Raw genomic sequence first — 22,015 nt, 5'->3', positions numbered from 1 at the left:
CTGAAGGAAGCCAAGATGCTACTTTTAAATAACCTCTAAAGTAGTGCATTTAGATAAGGAATAAAATATTCTAAATGAATTTTGTAAAAATTGAAAAATGTGTAAAAATATTACTTGGGTCGCTTGGCTATGTAAATGTAATGACAAGGCACTAAATAATTTATGGTCATAGAAATGTATTCAAAATACAGTTAAATGAAGGGGTGCCTGGGTGGCACAGTTGGTTAGGTGTCTGACTCTTGGTTTCAGATCTCAGGGTCCTCAGATCAAGCCCTAACTCGGGCTCCGCACTCAGCACAGAATCCGTCTGGGATTCTCTCTGCCCTTCCCCCTCTCCCCCCCCCCCCCTCCCCCGCTGCACACTCTCGGTCCTTCTGTCTCTCAAATAAGTAAAAACTCTTAAAAAATACAGTTAAATACAGTATATTTTGTATATTCATTCAATGAATATGCTTTTTTTTTTGCTGAGTAATATAGAAGGTTGGGGTTGGTTTCCCTCTTTACTTTTTGACTCTATTACTTTGCTCAAATTCTACATTTATCCTGATAAATAGTGAGAACTAGGGGAAAATAAGTTAATTGAATTGAATGGCACTACTCCATTGTCCTCTGGTTATTTTTAACTTCCTTGAATAACCCATAGATTTCTCTTTTTTTTTTCTACTCCCATAGTTTCGACTATTATCTATATGCTAATGATTCTCAAAATTGCATTTCTTTCCAGCCCAAATCACTATTTCTAACTTCTTCCTATGGTCCCAACATCTCCTCCATTATTTCATTTTGGTGAATACCTTCCAAACTCCCAAGACAGTGATTTGTACATCATCTGTGATTATCTCTGGTTTATTGAAATAGTTGAAACTTCCCATATAAAGATGATAGAAGGATGACTGTAGGGTCTTGAGAATTGGGTCTATCCAGTCTATCTAGGTATGTATTAACATGTTCAAAATTGGCCAAGAGAATGAGTAAGATAGAGACTCTCCAGCCTACATACCATTTAAGTGCTTACCAATGATCTTGGCAGTGGCTACTTCAACGGTGTGTTGAAGAAGATAACCAGGCATGAGAGCAGTGAAAATAATGGGAGATAATGCCAGTAGGCTTTTTTTTTTTTTTTTGTCCTACTACCTTACAAGGAATATGGTGTATAGTAAACACTTACTAAAAATTTGTTGAATACATGAGTAGGCTGGAACTTAGAAGCTCCAAACTCTAGATAACTTTTCCTAAAAAGGATCATGCAGTAAATATTTTAGGCTTTTGGGGTCATCGGGTCTCTGCCACAACTACTGAACTCTGCCTTTTGTAGGGCAAAAGTGGGCATAAAACACCATTGCCTTTCATAGAATCATTCAGAATAGAATTTCTATAAAGTCCTATAGATATGAAAATATCTATCCATTTTGCCATATTGCTATCTACATATTCTTTCGCCTATTTTAAAGTCAGTGAGCTGCCCATGCCCCTAGTTAAAGCTAACCCCTTCCTCTGAGTTAGATTATATTCTCTTTTACATACTAAGAATGCTACTCTATCAATTGCCCTCTTTCCCTTGTATCATCGTCTTTTCTTACCTTCTGAATTAATCTTATCAGCACCAACACTGATATTTCTCTCTCTCTCTCTTTTTTTTTTTTTTTTTTTTTACAAAGTAACTTCTTTTGATTTTACTTCCCCTGGCTGGTTATCACCCCCAACTCCCTCATCTCCTTAAAGCAAAGTTCCTTGCTTAGAACTTTGAAAAGATTATCTGGACTAGCTGTCTCCAGTTCCTCATCTTCTATTGTCTCCTAAATCCACCACTCCAAATGGAATTTTGCCTTTATCACTCCATAAAAAAAAAAAAAAAAGATGCACATTATTGCGACCAAAGGCCTCCACATTGCTGAACTCAACGCTCAATTCTCACTCCTCAGTATATTTGACTTACCAAATCACTTAACATAGTTGACTACCTCTTTCTCCCTGAAACATTCTTTCCATGGTGTTCAGGACATCACACTCTCCTTTGTTTCCTTCCTATAATATCAGGCTCCTTTCTCAGTCTCTGTGCTTTTCTCTTCTCGTCTCCTAAAATGCTTAACAGCTGAGTGCTCCAAGACATTTCATTATACTTCTTAAATTCTTTATCTTTGCTCACTTTCTCTATGAACTCATCAAATGTTATATCTTTAATTATCTACTTATTGATACCTTCCAAATGTGTATTTCCATCCAGGACCTCTCTCTTACACTTAGGATTTATATACTCAATATATGTTTAATATCTCCACTTGTACGTCTCATAGAATCTTGTACTAAACTGAACTTCTGATTTCCTCTTAGTCCTACCCCACCATTAAGTACCTTCCCACTCTTTTCCTCATTGTAATTTGTAATAAATCCATCCTTCCACAAAGACTTGGAGTCATATTGTCATGTTTGCCAACATTTCACAATCAATCTATTATTATTATTACCTCTTCAGTCTGCATTCAAAAGAAATATATCATCTAGCCACTTTCTACCACTACAAACACTTCTACTCTGGTCACATCATCATTCTACCTCACCTAAATTACTGCAAACACTGCCTAAGATGCTTATTTGTTTTTGTCCCTTCCCCTTGACCCAGCCACAGTCTAATCTCAGGAGAGTAGCTTAAATGATCCCTCTAAAACTTAGCTAAATTTTCCAATGATTCTCCTTGTTGCTTAGGATAAAATTGAAAGCCCTTACAGCATATTGCAAACCTTATATGATCTGGCCCCTGTTAACAAGCATATTTCTTACTACTCTAGTACTTGTGCAATCCATTCTGACCACATTTGATCTTAGTACCCTTCCTCAAACCATACAATCGTACTTCACACTCAGAGTCTCTATACTTGCTGCTTTCCCTGCCTGCAGTGCTCCCCTGACTTCACCACACACACACACACACACACACACCATACAATCGTACTTCACACTCAGAGTCTCTATACTTGCTGCTTTCCCTGCCTGCAGTGCTCCCCTGACTTCACCACACACACACACACACACACACACACACACACACACACACACACACGTATCTGCATGACTCTCTTCTTTACTTCTAGATACTTTCTCAAATATCACTCTCTGATTGACACCTGCCCTTATCACTCTATTTGAAATCGCATCCCAGGCCCTGGGACTCTGCTGGGAACATAGCAAGTGCTTGTTAATATTCACTTAAAAAGTGAAATAAAGCATCCATGAATCAAAGGAATTCCATGCATCAAATGGAACATTATAATGATCACAGATATGATTTGATGTGCTTTCTTCTGAAAGAGACTATTCCCCTTGATTTTTCTATAGTCTTAAATACTTTAAAAACTTTAGTTGTGTCCAAAAAAGTCTAAAAAGAAACCAAGAACAAAACATGTATGGCACTGTACTACTACTCTGGCTGTTCTATGGAGATCACTGCTAGTTACAGAGTTCATAATTAAATTTCTATGCATCTTATGTGTAATGTGTTTGCTAATCGTACAACTACAAAATCACAAAAAGGCAAAGTACATTTTTGTGTTCAATAACAGATTTAGTATAAACACTGGATTTTACAGGTTTCCAAATGTTAAAGAATCTTTTTAATCCAATAGTGCTTATCCCCTAGAACCTCAGGCCTCTCCCCTGTGCCAATTGGCCATGTTCCAGCAATCAAGAAAAATCTTCAGGCAGAAAAATGCAGGTGCTTGAGGTAAAAATCCACCTGAGTGTACAGGAACTGCCCATCAAATTTACAGATGACCTAGAACATTTACTGGCCTCTGGGATAAGGACTGGACTTGGACAACAAGGCCGATAATAGTTATGCCTATGTTATTTGAATAATTTGTATTTAATCATAGCACAATATGTATCACATTTTCCTGCAATGACTTCTTAGAATCCACATTCTCCCCAGTAGCTGAAACTCTGTGACATTAGACCACTTCTGTTTTATTCACTAGTCTATCACCAGTATCTTACATAGTTCATAGCAAATGGTAGTTGCTTAGTAAATATCTGTTGATTTAATGGGAAAAATAATTGACACTTCTTTTTTTTAAACACCCTTTTTATTGTATAATTGACATACAGTAAGTTGCACATATTTGAAGTGAATAATTTGTTATGTTGACATATATGTATATATATATATATATATTTGTGTGAAACCATCATAATCAAAACAAAGAGTGTAACCATCACATATACCCCCAATTTATGCCTCTTTGTAATGTTTTCCACTGGCCTCTCCTCACGGCTCTATCTCCACCTTGCCATTCCTAGACAAACACCAATCTGCTTTTGGTCCTTATATATTATTTCACATTATCTAGAATTTTTATAAATATAATCATACAGTATGAACTCTTTTTAACCCATCTGTCATCCTTGAGCATAACTGGAGATCTTGCAATGTGTTGATATGTATCAATAGTTCATTCCTTATTACTGCTGAGTAGTATTCCATTGTGTGGATACACCACTTTGTTTATCCATTCTACTGTTGATGAGTATTGGAGTTTCCAGTTTCTGGCTATTAAAAATAAATATTTATATACAAGTTGTATGGGCATTTGGTTTCATTTCTCTTGAATAGATATGTAAGATGAATGACTATACTATATGATAAGTACACATTTAAATTTTAAGAAACTACCAGACTGGAGCACTCAGGGAACCCAGTTGGTTAAGCATTTGCTTTCTGCTCAGGTCATGATCCTGGAATTCTGGGATGAAGCTCTGCATTATGCTCTGCACTCAGCAGGGAGTGGGTGTGTGTGTGGGGGTGTCCTGCTTCTCTCTTTTCTTTCCCTCTCACTCACTCCTCCCCACCATTCATGCACTCTGTCTCTCAAATAAATGAATAAAATCTAAAAAAAAACCCAACCCTACCAAGCTGATTTCAAAAATAGTTTACATTTCACATTTCCACCAGTATTTATGCAATTTCATTTCCTTCACATTCTTGCCCACACTTTGTATTTTCAGTCTTATTACATTTTTGTCATGCATTTTAGAATGGGGGTGGTGGTAAGATTTTATTTATTTATTCGAGAGAGAAAGAGGAAGAGAGCTGAAACAGGGTTGGGGCAAGGAGAGAGCAAGAGGAGAAGCAGGTTCCCACTGAGCAGAGAGCCAGATGTGGGGCTTTATTCCAGGATCCTGAGATCATGACCTAAGTTGAAGGCAGAGGCCTAACCAACTGATCTACCCAGGCACCCTTCATGCTAATACATGTTTAAGGATAACCCAGTGTGGTTTTAATGTGCTTCTCTCTAATGATCCTACCCTTGACAATATCTTTTCACATGCTAAATTGTTATCTTTGGTGAATTGCTATCTGTTCATATCTTTTGCTCATTTTTTATTGTTTTGTTTCCTTATTGAGTTTTAGGAGTTCTTGATACAAGCTATATATCAGGTATTTGAATTGTGCATATTTTTTTCCTTGTTTGTGGTTAGCCTCTTCATTCTTTTAACAGTGTCTTTTGAAGAGCAGGCATTTTTAATTTTAATGAATTTCCAATTTATCCTTTTTTAAATAGATAACCATCTCTATAGTTATCTTTATTTAACCCCAGGTCATAGAGAATTTCTATGTTTTCTTCTAAAAGTTTTGTCATTTTGAATTTTAAAATTAGTATTGTAATTTATTTTGAGTTCATTATTGTATGTGTTGCAACATATGGATCAAAGTCACTGATTTGGCTTATGGTTACCTAGTCATTTGTGAAACATTTTTGAAAAGACTAATCTCTTTTTTTTTTTTTTTTTTTTTTTTGAAAAGACTAATCTCTTAATGAAGCCTTTGTACTTTTCAAAATTAGTTGTTCAAATGTGTTAAGTCTATTTCTACGCTCCCTCTTCTGTTTCATTAGTCTATATCACCAATGCCATAGAATCTCCAGGGTTTTCTATGCAGCAATCACCCCTCTAGTACCCCGCTCCACAAATTCTAGAACATTGTTCTTCCTGGACTCAGAACCATCTCTTCAACTGAGGTAGTTTTCTGGATTCTGCCTGGGTTTCTGCTCCCTGCACTGAAGCCTGAAGATTCTCTCAAGGTAGTAGGCTGGGGCAGTCACTGGGCTCAGCTACTTTGGTTCTCATCTCTCAGGGATCACCATCCTTCGTTTTTTGATTTCCAATGTTTTCCAAACTTTTATTTCCTCTATTTGTTGAGAATGTTTTCTTGTCTCACATAGCAGAGTAAATCCACTGCTTGCTATTCCATCTTAACCAGAAGCCTAATTTCATTTCTGAGCCACATTTTCCCAAACAATCATAGGCAATGAATAATACTAATTGAAAAAAAATTCCAAACTGTATAGATTATAGAAAGATAAAATATGAATTGCTTAATGGATGCACACATTTAAGAATGGCATATAAAGCTGTAGAGAATCATAAGATTAATGGAATAAATTTAAAATATGTATACCTTGGCTTCGTATAGCATATAATAATTTAGGGCATTGTCTTTCTGCCATTTGGGCTATTGGGAGAGAACATATTATTTAGGCTGAATTAAGTTCAAGCTAATGGGTTTTGACTGCTTTAAGAATTAAATTATCTTAGCAGTTGATGGGTCTATTCATTGTGAAATGTATTATGCAACTGTCCCTAAATCCTAGCATGGTGGCATGCTGATACATCTTACTCTCACTTGAGAACTTGGATGGGCACCATGATATTTCTTTGGTTACAGGATTGTTTTGAGTTGTATTTCTCTCTGGTGGAGTAGGAACTATGCTATTAAGCTGGAGAAGGCATCCAAGGCAGAAGAAAGTTGACTTCTCAAATGGCCCATCTGCCAAGTGCCTAAAAGCCCCCCAAAAGAACTTCTGGACCAGCTCAGAGACAGTTGTCTCTCATTCAGTTATATCATCTTACAGCAGTTACAGTACTATGGAATCTTAACTGGTTAAATAACTATTTGTTAAGTTCAACAATTTTTGGTTGTCTGTATCCAAGCTATACATTCCAGAGTATATATTCAGCTCAGGTCATGATCTCAGGGTCCTGGGATGGAGCCCCATGTCAGGCTCCCTGCTCAGCGGAGAGCCTGCTTCTCCCTCCACCTTTGCTGCTACCTCTCTTGCTCTGTCAAATAAATTAATTAATTAAATCTTTAAAACAAATAATATGGTCCCTAGCATTTTAAGAACTTATGAAAAGGTTTATAACACCTAAAATCAATATATACACTTTGTACAAATACTTTTCTTTCCAATACAGTCAAGAACAAATTAAAAACAAATCACACAATAATAGTATGGTTTTAATTTTCTTACAGGCTTTTATGAAAACCAATCTCAAATATTTTTAGGGATAGAAGGGGTTGCTTTCAGTATATACAATGAAATCTAGTTGAATTCCCCAGGATCCATTGAGAATGGCATGACATGAGGGGACAGTACCTAAATTGGGATCAGAAGACATTGCTTTTGTCACAGATAAAGCCACTTATCAGTTAAGTGAGTTTAAGGAAGTCTCTCAGTCTGAGAGCCTCATTTCCTACAGCTAGACATTGGGGATGATAAAGACATGAATGACATACACCTCAACACTAGCAGGATAAAATAATGTATGTCAAAGGTTTTATAAAATGTGTGTTTTAAAAAAATATAAGAACTACATAGTATAGGTATACTATCATCTACTAAAAATCCTTCCATGGCATAAAGTTGCTCATGGGAAGTGGCTATTCATGCAGGGACTACATTTCCTTGTCCCCATTACCTGCAGTTGTGGGTCTTCATCAATGAGAAGTGAGCAAAAATGATATCACTTTCAGGTCCAGATAGTTAAGAAATATATCCTCTTTGTGCTCACTTTTCCTGCCTACCAATGAATACAAAATACTCCTGGGACTTAGGTCATGCTAGAACCATTCTCTGGAAGGATCCTGGATCCATAAATTACCACATCAAGAAGTACCATCTACTTGGCAGACAAGAACTACGCTGGATTGTGTACAAAAGAAATAATTCTTAATTTTTAGAAAAGACGTTGGGGTTTGTTGTAATTAATTACCTAATATAGTCAATAGACTTTCTGCTTCCAGATAAAAGGAAGCAACAGGAAACAGATTAACCCCTCGAGAAAACAACAAAATATTTATAAAATGTTCATGAGACATCTGAATCACTGAAGAGTGATCTCAGAGAGAAAAAAAACAGTGGAGTGAACCCTAAGATTACCACAGCATAGCCTTGAGAGAATTTCCAAGTTGCAGTAGGCAAACCCAGGCAGAACATATTGGACTCCTTGGGATGAGTCTGGGAAGACTGAGGCAACTGGAGTTCCTATGGCAGGGTTTCAGACAGGAGGGAGGTGTGTGGGAAGAGAACTCAGAAGAACTTAAGAGGACGTCCTTTCCTAAATAAAGCCACATTTCAGGTGAATACTATTCTGAACATGCACAAGGAAACAACCTGAACAGAGGGAGAGATCCACGTGAAAGAATTAGAGGTAAAGGTAACCAAAGGTCAGAAAAAGCCAAGAAGAGTGCTTCCATCAACTAGACTAGAAAAACATCATGATTCACAGGATATCAAAAAAGGTTGACAGAAGGATCATGCCTCAATAATGAGGAATAATTAGCCCTGTTCTGAACACTGCTTTTAAAAATCTTTTGCCCCAACAAATCTTCAAATCAAAGCAAGATTTGAAATCTGTGATATTATTTCCAAGTAATTTAACTGCATCTCAGAACAAAGCTGAAAACTACAAAATACAACAAGGAGTGAAAAGAAAAATTCAACACCAAACAAGATAAAATTCATAATATCTGACATACATTTAAAAATAAAAAGAAACCTGCAAAAAAGTAGGAAAGTATACCAAAAAATGAGAATAAAAGCAATCAAATGAAATGACCCAGTACAGACACATATGTTAGAATTAACAGATAAGGACATTAAAATGTTAGTACAATACTATTCCATATGTTCAAACAGTAAGTAGATGTGTGGAAGATGAAAAAAATTGAAATTCTACTGGTGAAAATTAAAATTTATGTGATAAAAACTACACTAGCTGGGAATAAGGATGGACTAGACATTGCAGCAGTAGACGAGTGAACTTGAGGACACAATGGAAACTATCCATAATAAATAACAGACAGAAAAAATAATTATTAAAAAATGAATAAATCATCAGCAAGTAGTGGGACAATTTCAAATGGTTTAATATACATAAAACTGGATCCCTTGAAGGAGAGAGGAGAAAATGTATTTGAAGGAATAATGCCTGCAAATTTTCCAAATTTGATGGAAATTATTAACTCACAGATATAAGAAACTCAATGAACCTCAAGCACAAGAAACAAGAAAACTAAACGATAGCATACTGCCTTACTTATTGCTCAGAAATAAAGTTAGATTGGAAGATTCAACATTATGTCACTTCTCCCCCAAATTGATCTAAATATTCAAAGAAACGACAACCAAAACTCCACCAGAATTCTCTTCCTCCTCCTCCTGTTGTTGAATTAACAAACAGATTTAAAACACTTAGGGAAAGATAATCTAGGATAGCCATACTCACTTTGAAAGAAAGGAATATGTTGGAGGACTGATACTACCGATTTCTAGACTTATTTTAAGGACTATAGTAATAAAAATGTGGTATTTGTGTAAAGATAGAGAAATAGGTCAATGAACAGAATAGAGTCCAGAAATAGATTCAACAGTCTACAAAGAGAAGGAAAAGATACGTCACAGACTGGGGAAAATATTTGAAAAGCATTTAACTGATAATAGACTTGTACTCAAAATAAGGAATTTTCAAAGTCCAATGATGTGAAGATAAAACAAACCAACAAAAAGGTAAAAATTTAAAGTCATTTCACCACAGAAGATTTACATAGTTGGCAAATAAGCACATCAAATAATGCTAAATATTATTAGTCATTAATGAAATGTAAATCAAACCATAGTGATATCCCTACATGCCTATTAGAATGGTTAAGACAAAAAAACACTGGCCATACCAAGTATTGGAGAAATATGGAGGAATTGGAACTCCAATGAACTGCTGGTGGTCAAGCAAAATGGTGTAACCACTTTGGAAAACAGTTCTTACAAAATTAAAAATATACTTGACATATAATTCAGCTATCTTGCTCCTGGATAGTTACCTGATAAATGAAAGCAAGTGTCTATAGAAAGAGTTGTATGCTTGTGTTCATAGAAGCTTTATTCATAAAAGTTAAACAATGGCATCATCCAAACATCCATCAACATGTAGAAGAACAAACTGATAGTCATACAATGGAATACTATCCAGCAATAAAAAGGAATTAACTTCATACATAGTATAACCTGGATCAACCTCAAAATAACTGTGCAGAGTGAAAGGAACCAGATTTGGGTGCCTGGGTAGCTCAGTTGGTTAAATGTCTGCCTTCAGCTCAGGTCATGGTCTCCAGGTCCTGGGATTGAGCCCTCCCATCAAGCTTCCTGCTCAGTGGGGAGTCTGCTTCTCCCTCTCCCTTGGCTCCTCTCTCCACTTGTGCACTCTCTTTCTCTCTCTCAAATAAATAAAATCTTTTTAAAAAGGAACCAGATTTTTTAAAGAATATATATCATATGATTCTATTTTCATAAAATGCTAAGAAATTCAAAGTACTACGGAATGATGGACGTAGGCCATGGAAGGGAAAATGGGAGGAACCAGAGGGATGACATTTGCAGTAGGCAGAGGGTTGAGGGTTTTGTTCATTTTCTTGACTGTGGTAATGGTTTCATGGGCATCTACATAGGCCCCAATTCATCACATTGTCCACTTAAATACAAGCAATTATTTATGTCAATTATACCTCAGTAATTTAAAAAATACATACTGGTTATAATTATCAGTGCAATATATCTTTAATGTCTGCTATTTACAAGGCTTACCCTGGACAATTGGAAAGAGACTCTTGTTCTTTTCTACCTCTCTCTAACATATTCTCTAGTTTCTAGGTTGGTTTTTTTTCCCCATTTACTCTTTTCAAGTCTTCTAGGACTCATGTTTTTATGTTTTGCTGCCCTAGTCAGAGCTGCTGAAAAGACACATGTAAAAGTTGCTCAGGTGCCAGGTATTTAACAGAAAGTCCTTGAGACCTATGCACTCTGAGCTGTGACTTTAATTATTACTCTTTAGGAGGTATTGCCATTTTAAAAGGAAATCTGAGAGGGCTTACTTAACATAAAGCAATGCAGTGCACATGGTGAAATGACAGGTAGTATTACATCTTAGTAGAGTGTTCCTTGACTAGGGGAAGGAGGTCTCCAGGGGTCATTTTCATTGATCAACAAATAACATATTCTTTCTAGAGTTGGCTTTGAATCATCGTAATAACAATGACTTTTATTTGTATAGGATGTTAGTGATTACAAAGTGCTTTCACATTTATTATCTCATTCGTGCATGCAAAGGCCTTTTGAGGTGAATTAGCTCCTATTTATGGATAATAAAGTTGGCAGTTAAGGCAGTTCAACAACTTGCTTTTTATTCAAAGGCAGAGTGGAATTTGAACCAAACTAATTTGACTCCCAGTTCAACAATCTATTCTGCAAACATTTTTGCATTCATTTTAAATGACAAATTCCTTGAAAGCAATGTATTTCTGCTCCTCTTAACTTCATAAAACCCTTCCCAAAGCAATCAACAATTTTGTTTGACTTATACTTTGGAATTTGGGCAATTTTAAAGAAACGGTTAATTTTAGGTTATGAGAATGGAGACCCTGCAAAATAATGAAGCAATTTATAGTGAATAAAATGCTATTGATCTTTGGTCTAAATCAGTAGGATTTATGTTGAATTTCATGTCCTATTGAACAGAGAGAGGATAAAACAAAGCAGTATGTACATGATTAAGGAGCATAGAGATAGCCCAACATTCTTGATCTCCTCTGAACTTTGATTAATTTAATAATTTGCTTACACAGCCAGTGGTCATGGTCTTCATCATCTTCTTTGAGAATTCAAACCACCCTCAGTATCTTATCCTCCATAGGACACAATATCTACCCTGAAGATTGTGGCTCTAATTGTAGAATTAGAAAAAAACAAAACAAAACAAAACAGTCCCTGACTTAAGAGACTACTCATCTAACTAGAAAGGGAAGATTTGAAAATTGTTAAAAACAAGTAAACACAAATACCACTTTTGAGTACTGCCTGGACACTAAAAATTTAATATGTCTTGCTTATTTTACAGTTATTAAACCTCAAAAATTTTATATTTTAATTATTTTTTCAGATTAAGGAACTGATTCATAATAAATGGCCTTAGAAAACATAGAAAATGATAGAGACAGGATTTAAATGTTAGTATAACCCCAAAATCATGATCTTTTCACTAATCCATAATGAAAGGTATACATCCATACGTATATATTCTGTTGATTTACAAAAAACTTCCCAGGTAATTTGAAGGGAAAAGTAGTCTTTTCAGCAAAGAGTGCTGAAACAATGGCACATCTACATGCAAAATATGAGCCTCAGCCCTTACCTTACACCTTATAGAAGAAATTAAATGTATCACAGACTTAAAAATATAAAAATTAAAACTGTTACAACTTCCAGGAGAAAAAACAGGAGGACTTTGTCAACTTTGTGACTTTTGATTAGACAAAGATATTTTAAATAGGACACAAAGGAAACCTAGAAAAAAATAACTGGACTTAATCAACATTAAAATCTGCTTCACAGGGGGATCCCTGGGTAGCTCAGCAGTTTAGCGCCTGCCTTCGGCCCAGGGCATGATCCCAGAGACCCGGGATTGAGGCCCACATCAGGCTCTTGGCATGAAGCCTGCTTCTCTCCCTCTGCCTGTCTCTGCCTCTCCCTCTGTGTGTCTCTCATGAAAATTTAAAAAATAATAAATAAATAAATAAATAAATAAATAAATAAATAAAATCTGCTTCACAAAGAGACTGTTAGAGAATGTAAAGACAAGCTACAGATGAAGAGAAAATATGGTCAAAATACCTGTTTGATAGAGGCATATTTAGAACATATGAATACTCATAGGAATCAAGAAGAAGAAAAAATAACCCAGTTTTTTCAATGGGCAAAAGATTTACACAGACACTCCACCAAAGGAGATACATAGCTGGCTGGAAGCAATGCTCAACATCATTAGTCATTAGTAAAATCCAAATTAAGACCACACCGACATGTTACTACATAGCAAGTAGGTATCTAAAGTTAAAAAAATATTTACCCAGTTTAATTAGTTTGTGATTAAGCAGAAACACAGTTTTTTATAACTCAAAACAGTACAAATATGTACAAAAAGAAGTTAGAATTTTCAAGTAATGTTAAACAATTACACCTCATAATCCAGCAGTTTCCCTCAGCATTATTAATGGGAAAAAATTGAAACATTTTCCACACAAAGATCTGTATATTAATATTTACATAAACTTATTCATAATAGTTAAATATTGAAATCAAGCCAGAGGCCCATCAACGTAGTAAATATATAAACAAATTGTGGTATATCCATGTAATGGAATACTACTTAGCCATTAGAAGGAATGACCTATTGATACATGAAACAATGAATGGACCTCAAAAGCATTATGCCAGAAAACACATATTGTATGACTCTGTTTAAATGAAATTCTGGGAAAGGCAAAACTGTGAAGACAGAAACTCCGCTAGTGGTCACCAGGTATGGGGTGTGGAGGAGGATGGGACTGACCACAAATAGTTATGAGGAAACTTTTCATGGTAGTTGAAATGTTCTACAACTTAATGGTAGTTTGCTTGAATGACAGTTTGCCATTTGGCAAACTCAAAAGGTGAATTTTACTGTATTTAAATTAATCTCCAAAATCCTGATTTATAAAAGAGTAATACATATTAATAAGTGCAAGACTTCGGAGGAGGTAAAGAAGTCTAAAAAACAAAGTAATCCTTGCATAAGGAAGCCTTATGCAAGTGGGAGAGAGGACATTTAAGATGTGATTTTATAGAGAGGAGGGACAGTTCACTTTCTGGAAGAAAATAGAGTAGAACATCATGAGACAAGGTAACGGGAGGAAGTTGATATGACACGCACAGGACTGAAAAGATTAACAATGCAGTTGAAGAGATGTAGATGAGGGAGTAAAAGAGGAGTCATAAATTCAAAATCAGTTATCAAGATTAAGACCAGATTACTTGATCATGAATGTGGTCACTATGGGATCTTATAGAGCTGCTTAAGCCATAAAGGTCATTTCATAGTTAATTTATGACTTACTCACACCTGCCTCCAAGCTAGATTCAGGCAACTTCAATTCAGCGAGCAGTGACCACATGATAAGCATTACACTAAGTACTTGGCATATATTAATATATTAAATCTATCATTAAAAAGTTAACATTTTCTCCAAGTATGCTTTTGAGAAAACCAACACTCATATAACTAGTCCTTATGGCTGCTCCATTCCCCCCCCCCATTTTTTATTTTATTTATTTTAAGATTTTATTTATTTATTCATGAGAGACACAGAAGGAGAAGCAGAGACATAAGCAGAGGGAGAGGCAGGCTCCCTGCAGGGAGTCTGTTGTAGGACTCGATCCCAGGACCCCAGAATCACAACCTGAGCCACCCAGGTGCCCCAAGGCCTCATTTTCACTTGCATTGGAGTTCAACTTTTTCTGTGGAATCCTTTGTTTTTCACACTAGCACTGGTGCTATTGCCTAGTTTATTTCCCTATTAGCCGCCTGCATCCAAACCTCCATGTCAAAGTCAATTTCCCAAGCACCTGGGCACAGACCTATGCCATAGATCAAATCAAGAATTAATTGTACATAAGTACTATTTAAATTATTGAACATTTAGAAAATAATAATAATTACACAAGAATGGTGGAGCTGATCTGAATTTATCAACCTTTCTAGATATTCAACTAACAAAATATTTCACAAGGTAATAAGTCCTAGGAAGCCAATATTAAGAATAATTGGTCAAAAACAGCTAAACATTTAAATATTCATTTGTATACCATTCTGTGGTTTACTTGTGTGCAAAGCACTCTGCAAGTACAGTGAGAGATACCAAGAATTATATAATATAGCTCCCCTAGAGCTCTCAAAAATAATCACAGTCATTAACAGAGTTAATATAACATATTTATACCTTAAAAGATTATTCAAATATGAGGCAGGAGGAGATAAGGGGAAAATGAGAGGCATATCAAGGTATGCTTGAGATGTTCAGTTACAAATTGGTTAGTATAGCTTCCTGAGTTGATGGCTGAGATAGTCTGGAACTGTCAGTAAGAACTGGACAAATGAAGTATGCAAACAAAAAGGTTTTAAATGGGGAAAGAGGGTGAGGAAAAGGACACAGATCACTGTTTACAGAAGGAGATGATTCTGTTTGAACATTCATTCCTCTTGGGGAAGCAAAAGGGTCCTGGGCCTTTGTTGGCTGAAGTTTGAGCTTCTAAAGGGCCAGAGATGGGCACCACGATAAAAGTAGAGCTATGCTAATTCTCAAGCTGGAAATCAAGTCAGGCAAATCTTTAAGGCAATATCCAAGGTTGGCACAGAGTCAAGAACAGATAGTCTGCACAGTGCTTCAAAGGTTTCTGGTCTGAAGGACCGAAGTTAGAGGCCAAGAAACTGGGCAGAAATCAAAGAAATAAAATGGCAGTGAAGTTGACAAAGGTGAGTGGGAGGTTAGATCTGGGGTGATTCCCTCAGTTTCTGTGGGAACCTGAAAGTTAGGTATTTTTATAAGACCTTACAGTGCTCCCCTATTGGAAGAAAGCAACTATTGAGAACATTACACCGGTTTGGGTAATGGAGATGCATAGGAGACACAATCAGGGCTGTAATTTGACAAATCTACTTCTGTCTTTGTTCTACTGAATTCAAATAATGCTAACGTGGAGTTTTATGGTGATAACTCATGCCTTGACATTGTCATCTTTTATTAATAATCAAAACAATTTTCCAAAAAGTTTCTGTCTTTTGTATCCTATAATAATAATTGATTTCACATATTCAGCAAAGTGAGAGATTTAGTGAGGCAATCAGTGGCCTGGGGAATGCAAAAGTAGTTGGCTTGAGCTATGCTTACTTGGCCCTTAATTTTATTTCTTAAGCTTCAAGGCTGATGTTAAGTTGATTGAATGGTGGGTGCCAAAGGGTGTTTCTCAGTTGCTTCCTGGAAGTACTGCTGGCTGCTTCATTCCCCTGCTTTTCAGGGCAATTGCATGAATCAATTATTTTATTAAATTATTCATTTAGTAAACATTTATTATATATCAACTATATACCTACGACTCTTATAAATGTTCAGAGGGCCAGAGTAGCAGTGGTGCAATGTGATGGGACTTGAACCTTTAAAGCACAAAGATGAACAGGATGACATTTCTGCCTTCAAATACTCACAATAAACTATATATAGGAGGTATATAACTGTGGAGTGTACTGGGCCTCTACCTGTGCTCCAAGAGGGAGGAATTAGATCATGAGCCATCTACTAATGACATGATAAAAGTCCGGCTGTAAAATTCATGACTCAAAGATAGGATCCACATAACACTTCCTAGGTAATGGTATAATATTTTCCATTCTTCCACCAGTGAAACTTGGTTTAGACTCCAAAGCAATCAAAGTAGGTGAGAATCAACGTGTGAAAGTTATCTCATTCATTCAATTTGTAAAAGCATACTGAGAAAATACTTGGTGCTAAGAGTTCAAAGGGATAAAAATATGAATAAAGTAGAAGTTATGAAAACAAATGAGACAGTCTCAGGGACTGGCAATTCATTTTTTCAACCAGCATTCACTTGTTGATCTCCTGCCATGCGTCAAGTTTTGCACTGGAAGATATTTCCATCATAATCTTATGGAATCTGGGTCATGCATTTTTCAAGCAAAATATTATGAAAATATTTGTTACTTTCAGAGCCCTAATAGCATTATCTACTGAAGATGGATTAAAAAAAAGAATAGGTAACAGTATTCCAAAATGAGAAGGAGTTACTTCTGATTTTAAACATTTTACATTTAAGTGTTTTTATATTTATTTCTATTTAACCAACAATTATTGCACATTTACTGTATGCAAATTTTATGCAAGGATTGTCAGACACTCAAGTGGGATTAAGGTATTCAAAAAGTTCATTATCGGGAAAGAAAGAAGAAAAGATAAACATCCCTTAAAAGGCAGGATGTGTTACATGTTTCTATAACTAATATGTAGATATGCCAAAAGTGGTTAAATAAACACCAGGCAGAGACAATGATTTAATAATGCAAAAGGAAAAGTAGAAAAAATTGTTTTGCTGTATTTTTGTAGTGTGCGTGTGTATGACTCTGTGCAAGTGTGACGAATCAAGATTCATTGGAAGTACATCTTTTCTTTACAAAAGCCAAAAGCCAAGGAGGTTAATAAAGGCCACCCTTTTAGCAGAGATCTAAAAGCCACTCTTGAATTCTTGAGCATTTGCTGACAGCTGTAGCTAACAATTTTGTAGGGAATGCTATGGAAGTTAAGAGTTGTATTTTCCACATTAAATATATTTGAACTCAAAATAAAATTGACATCTACTATGGAAAAATGAATATACAAAGTCTGCATTTTAACCTTTTTGTAAGACAGCCTGAAAAATCTTGGCAAATGTGTGCTAGAAATGGTATAAAAATGTCATAACCCCAATAATGGAAGAGCATGGGATATGGCAACAAATGAACAAACAAATGAGTAATAAATGAGCAAAAGCAATCCTAATAAGTGAGGAAAACCTAAGAAAATAGTCAAGAAGAGAGGAATATAAAGAATAACGAAAACCAAAGAGAGTGTCATGGAAAAGAAGTCAAGGCTGGATCATAGGGAAAATACTTGTTTTTGGACTATCATTATCTTGTCTTTATTCAGTTCAAATTCAGCTGGAAGATCCTCAGCTAGAAGTAGATGAAAAAGTATACTAATCTGGGATTGATCAAGAAAACATGGTTCATACCAAGTAGTTCAATGGAGGACATTGCATACAGCAAAATAGGCATAAAAGTTTTGGTGGCTGAAAAGCCAATCAGACGACAAATGAAACAAACCAGAGATTAACAAAGCAGAGGGCTAGTAACACCCCTGGGCAGGAGAGTTAAAGGAGATAGAAAGAACAGGGGTCAGGAGTCAGCAGCACATCCAGTAAAATCTAGAATCCTGGGGGAGACACGGCCACCCCAGAGGCTGGCACCCAAATCCAAGTGAAGGGAAAAAATACCCTAGATTGTCCCTTCCTCCTCGTACTGCTAACACTTCCCATTTGCTAATTAGCACCATCCAGAATTGCAGTGTGCGGCAATCGGACTTCCATGACAGAGCAAAGCAGGGAGAGTGGGGAATGGATCTCAGAGTAGAGAAGCAAAGGAGCAGCCTGGAGACTAAAGAAATGCATGACCCCCCACCCCCAGAAAGATCAGCAATGCAAAGTGTAATTCAGCCTAGCTGAAGTGAGGGCGAAATGCCAATTTATCAAATGTAACTAGGTAAGGGGAATCAGAACAAGACCTTTGAGTGTCCAACTGAACAAACCAGATGAGGAAATAGCATGAGAATATAGAACTTAAATTTTGAAAAGGCCATTCAAATAGAATTACCTTAAGAATGAAATGTGGATAGGAAATCACAGGAGTTCACCGAAGCTCTTTTGAAACCTTGTTCACTATTAGAGAATAAACTTTTCATATCCCACCAGGTCAGGCTGTTTCTGGATCAGGGTTCAGGGGCACTGGGAGCAGGTGGCTGGCTTTCCCTTCTATGTGCTTCTCAGAAAAGAGGGACTGAAATACACTGAGCTTAGCTGCCAATGAGTTGTAGATTCCTTTGGGCACCTGTGCATGTATGTATTTATGTTTACATTTCACTGTGCCATTCATTATTTGGGGTTATGTAGTGTAACCTAATATAAACTAAAAAAGAGACTTCAGTACACAGCATCTAGTGTCATGCTAGACATAGAGTAATCATTAATAAATGTGAATTAATCATGCTGTTTCAAGAAATTGTATACATGATTTGGCTCCATTCTTGGACTTCTAGGTAAATGATGGTCCTTTATTTTATGTCTTTGAGGTAAAGTGGGGACTACTGTTGAGTTTCTAAGTGGATTACATGGCACAAAAAGCAAGTGATTTCGAACAGTGTCTTGTTCATCATAAGTACCTAGGTATATTTAATTTTTAGGCTTTATACCACCTTTTTCATCGCTTTAGTAAAATTAAACTTACCCACTTTGGATAAAGAATCGTTTTATATATTTGACCCCAAATTGGTGCCCCAAGTAGAGAAGATAGATAAAATAAACAGTACCCTTTTTAACATCCTGCATATAACACACAACCATATGTGTAATCATTCAACAGCTGCTCCATTTATACAGATGACACCTAAGTGTATATCTTTCTTGACCCTCAGTCATGTACATTAAACTGTCCTTGAGACATCCCCATCTGGATGTACCCAATCATTCCAGGCTCATCATTTCCAAGTTAGAACCTAACTCTTGTTGTTCGCTATTGAGGAAAAATCACCATTAAAAACCAGTGCTTAAGTTAGAGTTTATGAATTATTTTTGACTTTTTAATAGGTTACTTCTCATGTGTTTTAAGTCTATTTCCTCTATATTTTTAAAGCAACCTACCTTTACTCACCCCATTGCCAGCACTTTAGTACAGAATACCATAATCACTTGGCCTGATTACTGACAGGCTTCCAAATTAATTACCTCCCATCCCAAACTGTACAGTCTCCCAATGGACTAATTTATTTTCTTCATTTTACAGCATGAGTGTGGTTGATTTTGTAAGCATCCACATTTGATTATGCAATTTTCATACCTAAAGCTCTTAAAACGTCCTTGCTTTCAGCATAAGCATTCCTTGAAATGGAATGTAAAAGCCGATATATAACCTGCTCCTCACTTTATCTTATGGTCTCATCTTACACAACCCTTTACATTTCTATGACAATCTCCAGGGAAGCTAAACATTTTGTAGTTCCTCAGGAACACTCCAGGCTGATGTTCCCTTTCTTTGGAACATTCTTGTGTTTTTTTTTACTGAGCCAAACTTTTATAACTATATCAATTCTGAACACAACCTAAAAGGAGAAGAGAACATAGGTAGGGAGAAATCTAGAAAGTTATGGAAGTAATCTAGGCATGTGGGAAGAAATTGTGGTCTAGAATGTTAATGCCAGAAATGGAGGGGAAAGAATAAATCCTAGTAATAGCTCAATCGATTCTATTAAAAAGTAATGAACAGGTAAACTTCCAAGAGAATATTGGTGACATTAGGAGAAATAAGGAAATTAACAATGATTGCTGCATGTTCGTCTCCCCATCTATAAGCTGGGAATATTTTTCCACTTTACCCTTATGCTATAGCGCTAATGTGAAAATAATAATAAAATAAGGTGACTGTGGAAGTGCTTTGAAGTAATGAGTTTCCATATGGTTTGAAAAGCTTTAGTTCATGGCCAGACCACATGGTACTATTAGGATTTTGGAGCTACTCCCTTTTCCATGGGAATCTACATCCAGCACACAGCATCGCAGTACATTTGTTAAGGGTAACTGCTGCCAGAAAAATTCTGCACGGTTCTCAAATGATTCCAACTGTCACTTTTATCAGAAATGATAGTATTTAGGTGTGTTCCTTAATAAATGTAATTTTTCTGTGCAAAAGAGTTTTTCTTTTAGGCAACTAAGTAGCACATGGTGCTCAGGTACAGTTCTGCAGAGAGAGCTTGAAGTTAGAGTGAAGGAGAGATTTAAATGAGCTGGATTGCTAATACCAGGCTTCAGAAAAGGGACCAGAAGACTGACGCCAGATTATTCATCTGACTAATTTTCAGCCAGTTGGGAGAATACAAAAGAAAACAAATATGTCACAACTGGGCTCTACATTAAAAAACACACATAAACACACGCAAACTGTGTGGCAAAAGAGGACAGGGAATAAATTTTTTTTTCTGAGGTAAAGATTTTTCAATAGCTAACTGTGCTTCTGGTACCTCAGTCTTAGAGGCTTAAAAACAGGAAGCTTAAAAACAAATCTGTAATTTTCAAGCTATATGTCTATGGGTTGATTTGTTTAAATATTGATTTCAAAGAAGAAGACATGCAGTATATGTTTCTCTGTAGTGCTGTTTTCTTTCTTTCCAAATTTCAAAAATTTCTTTCAAAATTTCTTTCTCTTATTCATATGAAAGAAAATGAAGATCACAACTAATTATAATTAAATAAAGAGAAAAATTAAAACTTTGAAGAAAAATAATCAGGAATTGTTTTTATTTATGGCCATTAATGAAAGGTACCACAAAAATATCTAAACAAAGGCAAAATCTTTTTGAAATTTATTTTCTTCTTCTCTTCCCCCTCTTCCCCCCTCCTTTTTTTTTTTTGAGAAGCAGCCACAGCTTTTAATTATTGTATAGGAGAAAAATATTATAAATTTAATAGTTCAGTTAGTTTTAATAAAGTATGATCTTCGAGGATAATTTGAAGTAACTATTATTTCTCAATTTCCTAAGGAGGAATACATCATCTTGCAAAATACGTAAATTGTATAGCTGCCGTATGGATTTACATTTCACCCCCTTCCTGTAACATCTCTGCCAGGTCAGTATATCTGTATATGTAAGAATGTTTGGCTGCAATTCCAAATCCCTAATATTGGAAGTAATTTTGCCAAAGAACATACTTTTAGGGTGTTAGGATATGACCAGATGCAGGTAGTTCCAACTGAAACCGGTCCTCCACAGGTCATTAATGGATGTTTCTTTGGCTATAGTTTAAGTATTTCCCATTCTGAAGAAGCTTCTGGCTCAGAAAAGCAGATGAATATGGCTATCCTATCCATCTCCGTGAAGTGTCCTGAGTCTAAAGTAAGCCCACATATGAAAGTGCTTTGGGGGCAGGGGGGAGTCAAGAGAATTGCATAAATCCAATAAATGTTATGAAATGTGGACACTGAACAGAAATTACTCCCAGGAAAC

At 36.0% G+C, this 22,015-nt stretch overlaps 1 long non-coding RNA gene across 1 annotated transcript in view; it reads left to right on the top strand.

The window, feature by feature from the left end:
- Positions 1–21,639, top strand: part of LOC111098540 — a 69,985-nt gene extending 48,346 nt beyond the window's left edge. Inside the window, exon 3 of the long non-coding RNA XR_005368291.1 lies at positions 21,551–21,639. This is a non-coding gene — a long non-coding RNA (uncharacterized LOC111098540). The remainder of the gene's footprint in view (positions 1–21,550) is intronic.
- The last annotated feature ends 376 nt before the right edge of the window (positions 21,640–22,015 follow it).

This window comes from Canis lupus, chromosome 13 (assembly GCF_011100685.1).
Source record: "Canis lupus familiaris isolate Mischka breed German Shepherd chromosome 13, alternate assembly UU_Cfam_GSD_1.0, whole genome shotgun sequence".
Taxonomy (NCBI): domain Eukaryota; kingdom Metazoa; phylum Chordata; class Mammalia; order Carnivora; family Canidae; genus Canis; species Canis lupus.
The sequence above is the reverse complement of the archived record's forward strand: the minus strand, read 5'-3'. Positions and strand labels throughout refer to the sequence as shown.